Genomic DNA, 16,232 nt, shown 5'->3' on the forward strand with positions numbered 1-16,232 from the left:
AGAATTGAAGCGAACAGCATTAAATAACTTGCTCAGGGTCACACAGTTAGTGTCTGAGGACAGAATTTCACTCACAAAGATGAGTCTTTCTCGCTCCAGGCCTAGCACTCTATCTCCATTGTGCCACCTATCCCCATCCTAATTGAGCAAATGAAGGTTCAGTGAGATGAGTTGATTTACCAAGGGTGACCCAGCTAGTGGATACCAGAGATAAGACTGAAAAGCTTACCTAGCTCTTTCCACTTTTTCATAAACTTAAATCTTTAAGTTTCTCCCCCTTCCAAAGTTTATGTGAATTTCTCCTCTAGAAGAGAAAGTGGCAGAAGTCCTGCAGTGATTATGTGTGGGCAGTGTGAGCTCTTCCAGTGGCACCATTAGAACAAAGGAAGAGAAGCTCCCCTACAGTAGGGCAGAGTTAGCAGCTCTCTCTTCCAATGCAACATATATCAATGCCATCCACTGGGGAGGAAATCCAGAGTACCTTGAACTTGGTGATATTTGAACCTCTGGGCAGGATTGAAAACCTGGCAAAAACCCGCTAGCAATCAATAAATTAGTCAATTTATCAAGAACAATTTATTAAATAATTGCTATATGCTATGAACTGTGCTAAAAGCTGGGGATAAGAAAAGAAGATGAAAACAGTTCCTGCCTTTAAGGAAATCACTTTTTTTTTGGTAAAGCAATCAGGGTTAAGTGACTTGCCCAGGGTCACACAGCTAGTATAAGTGTCAAGTGTCTGAGGCTGGACTTGAACTCAGGTCCTCCTGATTCCAAGCTAGTACTCTATCCACTGTGCCACCTAGCTGCCCCTAGGAACTCACATTTAATGAGGGAGGCATGTAAAGAACTAGGTTCTAAAGATACATGGAGAGGAAATATGACATAACTTCAGGATGATTCCCCCTTAGATCATCTGGGGGGTAGTGAAAAGACTCCTTAGAAAGTGGTTTTTAGCAGAGTCTTGAAGGAATCCAATGATTTTAAGTCAAAAGAAAGGAGGGGGAGCTCTTCCCTCAACTGTATATACTCTTATCCCAAGTTTCTGGGCTATCTGAATTTTTGCTTGGCCATAAAGAAACCAGAGGTTAGATAAAGTCAGTCAGTTAGTTAACTTGAATTTATCAAATGACGGTTAGGCTCCATGAGTGTAAAGTGTGTAAAGCTAAAGAGATACATAAATTCAAATCAGGGCAGAGATCCAGACCTCTGCCTGGGTGTTAGGAATTTTCAAAATTGGGAGCTCTGCAATATTGGCCTATTTTTTCCTAATTTTTTGTTTAATATAAACTCCATAATGCAGCAGAGAAAGATATGAGGAGCCATTTTGTTGCCCTTAGACTAAAAAAGAGGAAGTAATTGTTATAACCCAGGGCAGGGGGCAGGGGAAGGAGAGGAAGATGAGGGAGATCATTCTAGGCATAGGAGAAAGCCTACGCAAAGGAATGGAGGAAGGGAATGAATATACATACTGTAAGTAGGCTGGTTTGTAGTATAGCTTTTGGGAGGAAGAATAATGTAATTACCCTAGAACAGTAGACTTTTGCAGTAGGGAAGCTAAGAGGTAATGATAGGTGGAACTAGGATGCTGGCTATGTGAATGGAGAGAAGGGGATGAATAGGAGAGTTGTTAAAGAGGTCAAATCAATGGTATTTGGTAACTCAATACCGGAATTTGTTTTTGCTTGTTCATACATGATTGCAATAGGGATTTTGTTTATCTTACTTTTTCAATGTGTGTGTGTGTGGGGGGGGAGAAGGTATATATGAAAATAAAATTTAGTTAAAAACCTACAATATTTGGCAGTTGATTGGACATAGGAGACAACTGAATGAAGTTGAGGATGACTTGGAGGGTTGCAAATTTGTGTGATTGAAATAAAGGTGGTTTCAACAGAAATAGGGAAGTCAGGAGAAAGGATATTAATTTGGATTTTGGATATGAATGACTTTTCAACACATAGGCAATCTAGGAGGCAATGTCAAGTAGATAAGAGATATGAGATAGAGTTCAGAAAACGAGAACTAGGTATGTAGATTTGGGAGTCATCTGAATAAAGATGATATTTGACAGAACTAGGCTGAGAGGAACTTTAAATTCAGGGTGTGCATGTGTTTATGTGTGTGTGCGTGTGTGTGTGTGTGTGTGTGTGTGTGTGTGTGTGTGTGTGTGTGTGTAGGAGGGTACATGGGGGAGTTGAGAGCTTATTTGTGAGAATTACTCTTTTTGTCCTGTGGGGAGCCTCCACACCAAGCACCCCCCTAGTGTTTCTAAGACTTCTTGACAACACCTTTATACCCCCTATTCTCAGACCCTAAACCACTTCCTCCCCAGGAAACAGAAAAATCCAAACTGCATTAACAGGTAGAGACCTCTAGGAATCCTGCTATGGTTTGGGACTCTGAGGGTCTCTGTTGTGGTAGGGACTATGAATAATGAAGGCCTTGATAGCTTGCTAAGAATGCTTTGGAGACCAATAATGACCCGTTCATTTATAAGTGATGAAGATCTCTGAAGATCAGAGAACCACAAACACACAGGCACTCACACAGAAACCTCACCCAATAAATAGAAACCTTTGAACATGGCAGAGAGCTGGACAGTGATGAAGCATAACTGCCACATGCTTAGAAAGATTCCAAGGAAGCTAAATTCATCAAAGGGATAATGGGGAGACAAGGTTTATTTTATAGTTTATAGCTTTATTGATGACCTCTTCTCAGAGGGCTCACTATAATAATAAAGTGCTCTCCTTTAGGATATTAGAAACAAATTATATACATGGCCCAAAACATTTTTGAAGCCCAGCAAGGAATCCCAGTAATGAAATCTACTCAGACATTGGGCTAATTTTTTTTAATGTGGGTATACCATTTGTGATATTGAGAAAAAACTTTGAATTTTTTATCCGAAGATTCTCAAGCCTTGTCTTTGCCAGGAAATTCAATTCAATTCAGCAAACATTCTTGTTTTGTTTTTTTCAATTAGCATGCATTTATCTTTCTCCCTACCACTGAAAGAAATTCAAAGAAAAAACCCGATAATGAACATGCATAGTCAAGCAAAACAAATGACAGTTTTAATCATATCCCAAAATGTATATTTCTTATTCTACCTCTTGGATGTCTTCCTTTTCTGTCAGAAAGGAAGTGGCACAGTAAACAGTCTTCAGGAACCTAGTATGTGCCACGCATGGGACCAAATGTTTACTTTGAAAAGATTTTCATGGTATTTGTAGGATTTATTCCTAGGAGAGACCTTAGACTTCATTTATTCCAATGAACTCATATAACAGATGGGGTAAACTGAGTTGTGAGAGGTTAAAAGAACTTGTCCAATGTCTCAAATAGTGACTGACAGCTGGGATTTCAGACCAGGTAGTGTGACTCTGAGTTCAATTCTCATTGTTAGATTGGTCTCCTTGAGTTAATTGTGGATACTGATTGTATTTAAGATAAAACACAAGTCTAAAACTCAAATATTATGCAATATATATATATATATATATATGTATATATATATATATATATATATTACATAGGTTTGTACTGACATCTTTCCATCTCTTGCATTGCTTCTAATTCTTCTTCAGCTTGGCAGCCTTTTAAATATTTGAATATGGCTTTTTGAACTGTGGGCAGCTAAGTTGTATAGTGGATAGAGCTCCAGGCCTGAAGTCAGGAAGACTTGAGTTCAAATTTGGCTTAGACTAGATCGATGACCCTGGTCATTATTTTACCTTGTTTGCTCAGTTTCCTTATATATAAAATGAACTGAAGAATCAAATGGCAAATTACTCCAGCATCTTTGCCAAGAAAGCCCTAAACAGAGTCATAGAGAGCCAGACATGATTGAAAAATGACTAATAACAACATTTGTCTCCTGTTTCTGTTGTCTTTTCTCTAGGTAAAATATAACCCAGTTCCTTATATTAAAAGGTATCCAGGCCTCTCACCATCCTGGTTTCTCTCAACTGGTTTTAATTAGAATGCCTACATCTGATGCCCCAAATTCCTAAGTCCCCTTATGGGATAATTATTGTTTAAAACTTCCTAACATCCTAAGGTTTAAGAATATAATCAGGGCAAAATTGTTAAAGATACAAAATCTTTTTATCCCTAACTTCCCTATCAGAATTAATTTTTGTCCCTATTAGGCTCTTTCATTTCTCAGGGCCCCTATCTATTAATGGATCTAGACCTATACTCCATAGCAGCCCATCACACACAAAAATAATAACACATTTCTATTATATGTTGGGGTTACAAAGTATTTTGCTTGTATTATGATGTAGAAAAAATAGAATATGAAAGCTGAAAGGTACCTTTGCAGTCATCATATCCAACCCACTCATTTTACAGATTAACAGCCTGAGGTCTAGAGATAGAAAGAGACTGGCCCAAGGCCACACAGGTCCAAAGTAACAGAACCAGGATAAAGAAATCAATTCTTCTTATTTCTAAACTACCACTTATTACACTATACTGTGTTGCTTCTCTTGGCAAATATTCTGGATCTAGGAAGGTTCATTACCATTCTTTTTTGTTGTTCAGTCATGTCTGACTCTTTGTGATTGCATGCATCAAAGCACACCCATACTGCCCATGGGGTTTTCTTAGCAAAGACATTAGAGTGGTTCGCTGTTTGCTTCTGCAGTACATTAAGACGAACATGTTTTTTTGTTGTTTTTTGTTGTTGTTGTTGTTTTTTGCAGGGCGATGGGGTTAAGTAACTTGCCCAGGGTCACACAGCTAGTAAGTGTCAAGTGTCTGAGGCCAGATTTGAACTCAAGTACTCCTGAATCCAGGACCGGTGCTTTATCCACTGAGCCACCTAGCCGCCCCAAGACAAACATGTTAAATGACACACAGCTAGTAAGTGAATGAGGCCAGATTTGAACTCAAATCTTCCTGAATCCTAGCCCAGTACTCTAACCACTGAGACACCTGCCTCCCACTATTCTTTATACACCTGAATAATGAGGTTGTCCTCTTGTTTTTCACTGGGTCCCAATTTGGTGCCATGATCAGCATTGGCAGAGAGCTTTAAGTTTGACAAAGCTCTCTGTATGTTAGAATCTGACACTAGCCCTTTGAGGTTGGTATTATACATACTACTCTTCCTATTTTACAGAAGAAAAAAAATGATCCTCAATTTACTTGACTTGCTCAAAGTTAGAGTTAGCAGGTGTTAGAGATATGTCTTGAATCCAAGTCTTCTGCTTCCTAGTTCAGTATATTTTACATGATACTGTGCCATGGTAGAGAGCAAGAGCAATGAGGGAAGAGGAATGTAGAGTAAAAGCTAAAGATGCCAGGTTTCAATTGCTAGAGGGTTGAACCTGGTGAACCTTGATGATCCTTAGGCCATGGCAAGAGGAGGAAAGATGATGGGGTTGGAGGATGTGACAGTGGTCCTTTAGAGAAAAACCATGTCCAGACAACATGTTCTCTATCAGCTATCTGATGGACATCCTAGCGAACTAATGGGATTTCCATTTTTTCATAATAGGGTAGCTCATTCCTCCATAGTACTAATGACTCTTGTAAGAAGTAGAGAACCAATCCTTGTTGTCCTTCATCTTAGGCATCATAGAGAAGATAACTAGGGATCCAGAAATTTCTGGTCCCCATCTCTTACTCCATTAATAAGGGATATTTCTATTAGTTTTATATAGAAGAACTGATTTTAATACACCAATAAATATTAAGCTCCTGCTAGGTGCCAGGCACTGTGCTATGTTCTAGATAGATAAATATGAAAAAAAGACAGTCTCTTAAGGAGGGTCTGTCAAGAAGTTCTCAATCTAATGGAGGAAGACAAAACACAAAAAGAAATTGAAAGCTCTGAAAAAAGAGGGAAAGAGGGATTAAATGACTAACATGAGGATATGGTGGAGAATTGAAAAAAAAAAACATGAGTGCATCTGGGAGGGAATTTAGATGACTGAGAAAATATCTATACTGTCCCCTTTTTTCAAATGGAAGATGCATGACTCCACCCTCCAATCAAAGGGGCAGAGGGCAATGATGAGGTATGAGTAAGAAAAGTCAAAGTTCAGCCTCAGTTAGAACTGACCAGTGCAGGAAACCCAAATGTGGAATTTGGGAGGGAGGGTCCTGGAAGAGAAGAGGATAGGACATTAGAAAAGGAAATAATGGGGCAGCTAGGTGGCTCAGTGGATAGAGCACCCTCAATGGAATCAGGAGGACCTGAGTTCAAATTTGTCCTCAGACACTTGACACTTACTAGCTGCATGACTCTGGGCAAGTCACTTAACCCCAATTGCCTCAACAGAAAGAAAGAAAGAAAGAAAGAAAGAAAGAAAGAAAGAAAGAAAGAAAGAAAGAAAGAAAGGAAGGAAGGAAGGAAGGAAGGAAGGAAGGAAGGAAGGAAGGAAGGAAGGAAGGAAGGAAGGAAGGAAGGAAGGAAGGAAGGAAGGAAGGAAGGAAGGAAGGAAGGAAGGAAGGAAAAAAGAAAGAAAGAAAGAAAGAAAGAAAGAAAGAAAGAAAGAAAGAAAGAAAGAAAGAAAGAAAGAAAGAAAGAAAGAAAGAAAGAAAGAGAAAGAAAAGGAAATAGTAGTGTGAGATAAGCCCACAAAATTTTACTGGTTGATAGCCTTAGACTCATAGGATCTTAGAGCTGAAGGGGAAGTGAAAGTCATATATTCATCTCCTTCCTAATGGGTAAATATCCCCTTTCATAGAATATCTTATTATGAAGGGGAGTTCACTAGACTCTTCAGTAGTACATTCTATTGTTAAACATCTCTGGTTGATAGAAAGCTTTCTTATAATGGGACATTTGCTTCTTGTCACTTCCATCCACTTATAATAATCTGCTCTATAGTCTTTGTCCATACATGTCCTAAGCATTTCTTTTCTTTTGTTTGTTAGTATTTGTATATATGTCTTATCTCCCTTAATACATGGTAAATAGGAAGAAGTCATCCATTTGTAGTGGAAAGACCTCAAGGCAGGTACACAGAGCCTGGGACTTTATTCCCCATTCTGCAACTGACAAGCTATGTGACCTTCAACAAAAACCTTAACCACCCTGGTTCAGCATTTCTTCTTCAATAAAATGGGGATAATAATCCTCATCCTATTGTCCTGAGCATGTTTGTTATCAGTTTCATGTGAAATAACATGTGAAAAGATTTTGTCTGTTGTAACAAACTTTAGGAATACAAGTTTTTACTCTATTATTATTATTATTATGTGGAGTTTTCTTTGTAGACTCCTGGGTCTCTTTTTGCAAGAGGGTTTGAGGAAAGCAGACATTCTTGCATATTAGTCCTAATGGGACCTTTTTCTCTGTGGACTGGACTGAGCTGCTGGAGACTTAGTCCAAGGCAAGCGTCTGTCTCTCCTTCCACAAAGTCAGATGTTAATATGCCTGGTTCCTTTGTGTTCTGGTTTTAATAGAAGTCCTTGTCTTTTAACAGTGGCCTTGCTTTCTGACATCTGAAAGGAAAGCGTAGAGACATTTAGAATTACTTCAAGTGACAGATTGGAAACACATCACTCCCCTCACCTCCCCCTTCTCTTTCCAACCCATACATGCTGGCCTTGGCTTTGCCCTTTGGCAAAAACAGTTGAGAATTAACTTCAAGATTCACCTATCCAAGTTGCATCCTTCTTGAATGGGACTCACAGGGAAGGATCAAATATTTTGGAGAGAAAAACTTCTAAATTAAGTTTTGAAAGCTTGGAAGCAGGTTTGGTCTTCTGTGTCAGCTGAGAATACTGGGAAAAGAGTGTGATTTCATGGGTACCAGGGAGATTCCCTCCCCATTCTTATTCCCAAATCCCTCTACCACATGATGAATGAAGATTAACATCCCTTTAACAGGGAAAGAGCCTTCTATAGGAAAGTGGGTCTGTCTGGGTTAGGGCTGATAGATCTTATTGTTTTTTTGTCCTTTGTTCTCAAAGAGGACCATGACTTCAGGATAATGTCATGACTTGCACTGAATTGGATTTTAAATGAGGGAGGGCTATGCAGGGTTACCAATCTCACTCTCTCCTCCAGAGTCCTCTGGGTCCAGTCATGATATATATATCAGGATGATTAGAGGTGGCTCCCTATGTTTAAGGCAATTGGGGTTAAGTGACTTGCCCAGAGTCACATGGATAACATGTATATGAGGTAAGATTTCACTCAGGTCCTCCCAACTTCAGGGCCAGTGTTCTATCTACTGCACTACCTAGCTGCCTGGCCTGACAAACACAGGGAACCCAAATGTAGAAATTGAGAGGGAGGTCCTTGGGATGGTTGATGGTGGAACATTAGGAAAGGTATTTTTGGAGAAGGTGGCACTTGAGCTGATTCTTGGAAGAAGTCATAAGTTTCAAGAGGTAGTGGTAAGGAGGGAGTGCAATTCAGGCATGAGATCAGACAGTTCAAAGGCATAAAGGTGAGAGATAGAGTGTCTTGCCTGAAGAATAGAAAAAAGGGCAGTAACTGGATTGCAAAGTGTATGGGGGTGGGTGGGGAATGGAACATAATCTGTAAGAAAACTGGAAAGGCAAGATGGGGACAGAGTGTGAACTACTAAGGTAGCTATATGATAGACACATCTCCGAGTCTCATTGTCCTAATCTATGAAATGGAAATAATGCTTATACTACCTATCTCATGAAATGTCAGAGGGACATACTGAGTTTTGGGTGCTTATGTGGTATCCAGGAGGCAATGTCTAACAGGTATATATGAGATTAGTACAGGAAAGGGAGTTCATTATGTAGATTTGGATGCAATCTATGAATGATAATTGAAATTATGAGGGCTTGATAAAATCACCAAAAGAGACTATATATAGAGAAGAGCAAAGGTCCAAAGCTAGATCTCTGGGGTGGCCCACACAAAGGGAACAGTGTGTGAGTGAATGAAATTTAAGGATAGGTGTAGGACCCAACTTCTTAAACTGTGGGTTGTGACACCATATGGGGCCATGTAACTGAATGTGGGAGTCACAAAAATTTGGCAACAGTAAAAGATTATGTATACCTATTTTATATAGCTATATGCCTAGGGTTGCATAAAAATTTCTCTCACAAAAAGGGGTCATGAATGGAAAAAGTTTAAGAAGCTCTGGTCTAGAGGGCAGTCCCTACCCTCAAGTAACTTACAATCAAAGGAGGGATGACAACACAAAATGATGAAATCAAGGTATTAGAGTCAATGACTTTTAAGGTTCCTTCCATTATAAGCCTATGATTCCATGACCTTCAGAATAGCTTCTGAATTTTAAAGGACCTTGGAAGAATAAGAGTGATGACAGATCAATGTCATAAAACCCCAAGAAGACAGTATCCAGGAGGAAAGCATGGTCAACAATGTCAAATACTATATAAAGGGCAAAAAGTACAAGAACTGAATAAAGATGATAGGATTTAACAGTAAAGAGATCACTGGGGACCTTGCAAAGGAGAGTTCCAGTATTGTTATAGGGATAAAAGCCAGGTTGGAAAGGCTCATGAAGGGAGTGAAAAAGGTATTTGGCTATGAAACAGAGTCAGGATATAGGATAATAGTGTGAGCGAATAGTTGACTTAACTGAAGATTATTTTAAGGATAGGGGAATATGGGTCCATTTCTATATAGCAGGAGGAAGTAGTGCGTGAGAAGAGGTGGAAAATTAGAGAGAGAAAAGAGATAATTGAAAGTACAAACTTTGGAAAGATATTAGAGTGGTTGGGAACAAGGATACAATAAAAGAGTTGATTGCAAGCAGATTCAAGCTATTCTCTGAGACTAGAAAAGGAGGAACCAGTGGGGGATGGGAAGATGATTTGAAGTTCAGAATTTTTGAAATAGGGAGCTTTCACAGATACCTTCAATTTCTTGCAGAGGAGTAGGAGGTAAGGTCTTCTGCTTAGAGGAAAGGGGTAGAGAGTTTTGTAGATCAGGGCATACACTTTTTCCACTTGTGACCCCTTTTCACCCAATAAATTTTTACATGAACCTGGGTATATATATATATATATATATATATATATATATATATATATATATATGTAATGGGTGTACATAACCTTTTACTATTGCCAAATTTTTCATGGCCCCTGCATTCAGTTACAGGACCCCCATAGGGTGTCACAACCCATAATTTACGAAGTTTTGGTATAGATCACTTGAGGAAAGAAGAGACGATAAGGAGCAACCAGTATGGAGACTGTCTAACAATTAAGATAGAATGAAGAATTGGTGTTTAGCTCTTGAGTCTTTCCCTTCCTCTAATTGGAGAGAATTAAGGGTGAACATCAGAGAGCTCCAACCTGGCTGCTCTTTTAGACTTCAATGATTGTCTCCAGAGCCTTCCTGTAAGATCATATCTGAAACTCACACCTCCTTAGTACACCCCTGTCACTTGATTCCCCCTCTCCCATAAATGGGAAAGGGTGGAGGGTGGACATTAGAGAACTCTGCTCAGATCCTTCATTTAAGGTGGGAACTTAGAGCAGCTATCTAATGAATTCCCAAGAAGTTGCAGGACTTCATCATGCCCTGGGCCTGGTACCCTCCTCTCTTTACTTTTAGCTTCTTTCTAGATCAAAGGAGTTAATATTTGTAAGGCACTTAGCACAGTGCTTGAAGCATTGTAGGCACTATATGTTAGTTGTCATTATTATAATTATTTTATATGTTGTCTCCTTCCATTAGCACAGGGATTGTCTTTTGCCTTCTTTTGTTTTCCTAGTACTTAGTACAGTGTCTTGTACATAATAGGTCCTTAATAAATGTTTATTGACTGACTGGCTTTGAGTGCCAATTGGAATTGATTAACACATTTGTGCCCAGTCAGCAACAATATTTGACTTCCTTATATAGCATGACTTTTTCCAGGGCTTTGGGAAATTATGGGGTAAAAAGGGAAATGAAAAGAGATTAAGTAAAGGGTTAAGATTTTAAAAGGAGAAAGCAAGATCTGAGCAGAGGAGTAGAAATTGGGAGGGTTGGAGTGATGAAAAAGGATAGGTTTAGGAGGGATCAAAGGATTAGACAGAGGAATAGATGGAAGGACTAGAAATTATGATCAAATAACAAAATTTCAGAATTTTGGAATGGGGAGATGGATCACCACTCTGGGCTGCCATTTAGAGAGGAATGGTACTAGATTGAGCTCAGGACTCAAGTCACAACAAACTGGGATCAAATCCTGACTTACACATGTTCTAGCTGTGTGACCCTGAATAATTCAATGAATCCTTCATGGACACATCATCTTAATCTGTAAAATGAAGGTGTTCAATTCAACAAACATTTGTTAAAAGCTTATTGTGTGGGCAGCTAGGTGGCACAGTGGATAGAGCACTGGCCCTGGAGTCAGGAGAGACTGAGTTCAAATCCAGCCTCAGACACTTAACACTTACTAGGTGTGTGACCCTGGGCAAGTCACTTAACCCCAATTGCCTCACAAAAAAAGAAAAAAGAAAGAAAAAAAAGCTTATTATGTGCCAAGCACTGTACTAAGTGCTGGGACATAAACATAAACGAAGACAGTCAGTTCCTGCCTTCAAGGAGTTAACAGTCTTGTTGTTTGTCCTTTATGCCAAGAGGAATAAAAAGGCATCATAATGTCTGGGTCAATGTACAGTATGTCCAGCTATGGCTGATCATACCAGCATGAGCCTGGAAGACCCTACCACAAGTCAGGGACGAATAGACTGTATGAACATATGAACATTTTGCATGGAGATGTCTCTAAATTCATTCATTTCACACACACATATACACATACATAAATACAAAGGCACACACATGAACACATACAAACACACATATATATTTCTGTGTACGTATACATATATGCACATACATATACATAATGCAGATATAAATACATACCTATTGTCGAATATTAAAATATAGCATTTGTATCTGCCCGTCTCCTACAAACAGATCAGAGAAATAATGTTCAATTTCTCCTACAAAATTAATAAAATGATCATAGAAATTATAAGATCTTATAATATCTCCTACCAAAAAAAATTAAAACAGATTAGAGACATGTCTCCTACAGCACAAAACCAGATCAGAGACAGAAATCACATAATATCAATTTAATATTTTTGTCCCAAGAAGAAAGATAACACAACATGATCATGTGGAGACTCCCCTCCACTAAGATAGAAGCTCGGGGAACTCCCCATTTCTGAGGGTATATATGGTTTTATTCCACTGATTACAAGATGTTGTTAATTTCAATAGTATGATATAGAAATCAACCCAGAAGCAAAAAGCAGTTTAACAATTTCAGTTATAACAAGTATGGAGGGAATACAGAAGCATCACAATAAGACTACAGGATTCCAAAAAAGGGTTTGGCAAGGATGAGGACACACATATGTTACCATAAGATAGGGACTTACTATCCTGAGGGAAGAGAAGTCACTAGGAAGGGTCTTTTATCTGCTAACTATCTGATTCAGTTTGGAGTTCAGTTGAAGGATATTTTGCTCCTCTTAAACCAGGGTTTCATAAAAAAATATTTTTGGATAACAAAGTACCTCCATCAAATCCAGGTGATCCATATATTCATATTAAAATTATATACATATTATTCATGCACACATATACATGTATGTATGTGTGTATGTATACATATGTACACACATATTTGAGCTAATACAATTCTGCTTTGCTCATAGAGCACAGAGCTTTCTTTAATGCAGACATACCATGCTGGACAATCCTGTTCCAGTGTGTCTCATATCTCACAATCAATACCAAAGCTCTTCAGAGAGATCTTGAGAGTGTCCTTGTACTGCTTCTTCTGACCACCTTATGAGTGCTTGCTGCTTGCCTTGTGTGAGTTCTTCCTACAGTAGACTTTTAGGCAAACATAAATTTAGCATTTGAACAATGTGGCCAGCCCATTTGAGTTGCACTGTCTGTAGTAGAGTTTGAATGTTTAGCAGTGCATCTTGAAAAAGGATCTCAGTGTCTGGTACCTTATCTTGCTGGATGATCTTCAGAAACTTCCTAAGACAATTAAAATGGAAGCTATTCAATTTCTTGACATGGCTCTTGTAGACTGTCCAGGTTTTACAGGCATAGAACAATGAGAATAATACAATGGCTTTGTATATCTTCAGTCTGGTATGAAGCCTGATGCCTCTTCTCTCCCACTTATTCTTTTGGGGCCTCTGAAATGCTAAGATAGCCCTGACAATACATTCATCAACTTCATCATCCACATGAACATTCCTGGAAAGTATATTGCCAAAGTAAGTGAACTTATTCACAGCATTCAGAATTTTCCCATTTGCTGTAACTGATTGTTCCAGGTGTGTATGATGTGGTGTTGGCTGGTGAAGAATCTCTATGTCCTTGGTATTAATTGTGTGTCATTTGAAATATATTGGGGATACCTATCTCTGTCCTAAGTTATTGGGGAACTCAGTTGGGGTTTCTAATATATAAATTAGAGGCTACTGTACCAGTTTGGGCATTAAGTATTTATTAAATCATAGTAAATGTTAGTAAAAAGATAGAGCACATTGCTCAGAATTAGAATCCCTACATACCTAGTTAGAAAGAGAAGAAAGCATGGCCCATGGCTACCTCTTTCATTGAAAGAGTATAAGCTTCCAGCAGTCTGGAGCAGAGGCTTACACACTGCTAACTTACTTACTTACACACTGCTCAAAGCTAATTGGCTAGTATCATTCAAATCTATTAGTTTACTGGACTTAAGGGTGGTCCAAATTAAAATAAGTAGCACCCTGCTGCTCAGGGCCTGTGAAAGACAGACCTTCTGAGGGCAAAGTTCTCAGATGGGTGTGGTTTTAATCTCTATTGTCTCCATTCAGAGTCAGAGCTCCAACTTCACTGATCAGGCAAGGATCTCTGGGTCCCCCAGAACCCCATTATTTTTCTCACAATTGTCAGGCCAAAATTAGCACAAGCAACAGAGAATTAATCCATACTTGTATCTCATCCTCAGAGGCCATAATGAGTGGCTTCATCCTGTGAACAAAAAGTTATGCATCAACCTTCCCTACACTTTAGCCTTGGATTGTAGCCCTTTCAAGTTAAATAGTTTACCATCAGTATGGTAGTTGGATTTGATGCCATTTTTGTCCTCATTGAAGGAGCTTGACAACATTATTGAAAATGTCATGCTAGAAAGCATGGGAGCAAGTACATGTCCCCCTACTTTACTCCACTGGTGACTGGGAAAGTGCAAGGACATGGTCCATTATCCAGAACCTATGCAAGCATGCCATCTTGAAACTGGTATGCAATACTGATGAACTTCTCCAGACATCCACATCTTGCCATGACCTTCCGTAGGCTATCAATGGAAGTATTGAAGACCTTGGTTAGATCAACTAATGTTGTAGACAGACCTATGTTCTGCTCCTGCCATTTCTCCTGGACTTGTTGGTCAGCAAACACCATGTTGACTGTCCTCAGCCCTTTCTGAAGTCACTCTGGCTCTTGGGTAGAGGATCATCTTCCAGGTAAAGGATCAGCTGATTAAGGAAGATTCTGGCAATGACTAAGAGAGAGACTCTTCTGTGGTTTTCACAGGACAAGCTCTTCTTTATATAGATGGACAATAAAAGCATCCTTGATTTCCCTGGGGAATAACCTTCTTTGCCATATAACCTGGAAGATTTCAGTCAGCTTTTGTAATCGGTATTTTTGTATTTTGTATAAGGCAGTGGACTCCCTGCCTTATAGATCTCTACTGGAACAGAATTAGCACCATGTACTTTACCACAGGAAAGGAGCCTAATGCCTTTCAAAAACTCTTCTTCAGTTGAAAGTTCAGCTAGAGAGGGATTAATTTGAACTTGATATAAACAGCCAAAGGCTTCAGCATTGGTGGATGAAAGTCTGTTGAGAACACAATGGACGTATTCAGCCCATCTCTGTAGGGTCATGTCCTTATTCCTGATATCACTGACAGGAATTACAATCATAATAAGGGAAGACAATACAAAAAGAAGGGGGGAAAGGGGAGGGACAACAAGGTATTGGGTTTGATGATTTTTAAGGCTCCTATCAACTCTAAATTCATGATCCTATGACCCTTAGAATAATAAGCTTTTATTTTAAAGGATGTTAGATGCCATTTGTAGCTACTCTAACATGAGACATGAATCTCATTTCAAACATCTTTTTTAACAACTGGCCCTCAAACTCTACATGAATAACCCCAGTGATAACTAACTCATTACCTCTCAGGGTAGCTTAATGATTTGGAAGATCTTCCTCATATTGTTGTATATTGTGGAAATTTGCCTCCATCTAACTTCAACTCATTTCAATTCTATTGATCAAACAGTTATTAAGCACCTATTATGGGCATGGCATTGAATAACTCTCTCTAGGCTCTAAAGATGAATAATACACAATTCTGAGCTCTTAAGGAGATTATAGTCTTGGAAGGAGAGATAAACTAAATACTATAATACAAAATAGACTATGACAAGTTCATCTATAGGGATAAACAATGCAGTAGTAGAGATCTGAGCAGGTTTGAAACATCACTTCCAGCTTTGTGGAGAGGGTGAAAATTTCCTGAGGGTCTACAAGCTGGGGCTAAATAGTATAAATCTAATTGATCTCCCACTTAAGGACCCTTCAGATTGAAGGTGGTTAATAAGACTTTATATCAGATTAAACAACCATAGTTTTTTTTCTTTCTTTCAGAAAATCCTTCTATTAGACTACACAACATTTAAGATTCCTTTTCATTTTAATATTTTTTGAATCTTTGAGTTATTGTTCAGTAATCTTAAACCCTTGGTCTTCACATTTTCCTTTCATAGTTCAACCAGGAAATATTGATGAAAAGCAGAACCCTTTACTAGTTCTATGAGAAACTATAAAAGAATTTCAGGAGGGATCCCATTTTTAGAATGGAATACAGTACATGAAAATTATTATATCTGCTCTTAGTTGCCCTGGTATCTAGTTTTAGGATGGTATTGGCCACAGTGACAATGATAATAACAATTTTAACTTATAGATATTTGTGTAATTGTCATGCTATTGTTGCCTTTCATTTTTGAAGAGTGCCAAAGATGTCACAGGGTGATGTTTTAATGTTCATGAATTGGATTTAAGCAAAACCGAATTCCACAAAGTCATCAGCCTCACTCTCTCTTCCAGAATTACTGGAGTCCAGTGGCAAAATAAAAGTCAAAATGACTAGAAATGGTCAAGATGCCTTAGCATCTTCTATATCTGACCAAGTCGAAGCGTTCCA

This window comes from Dromiciops gliroides, chromosome 1 (assembly GCF_019393635.1).
Source record: "Dromiciops gliroides isolate mDroGli1 chromosome 1, mDroGli1.pri, whole genome shotgun sequence".
Lineage (NCBI taxonomy): Eukaryota > Metazoa > Chordata > Mammalia > Microbiotheria > Microbiotheriidae > Dromiciops > Dromiciops gliroides.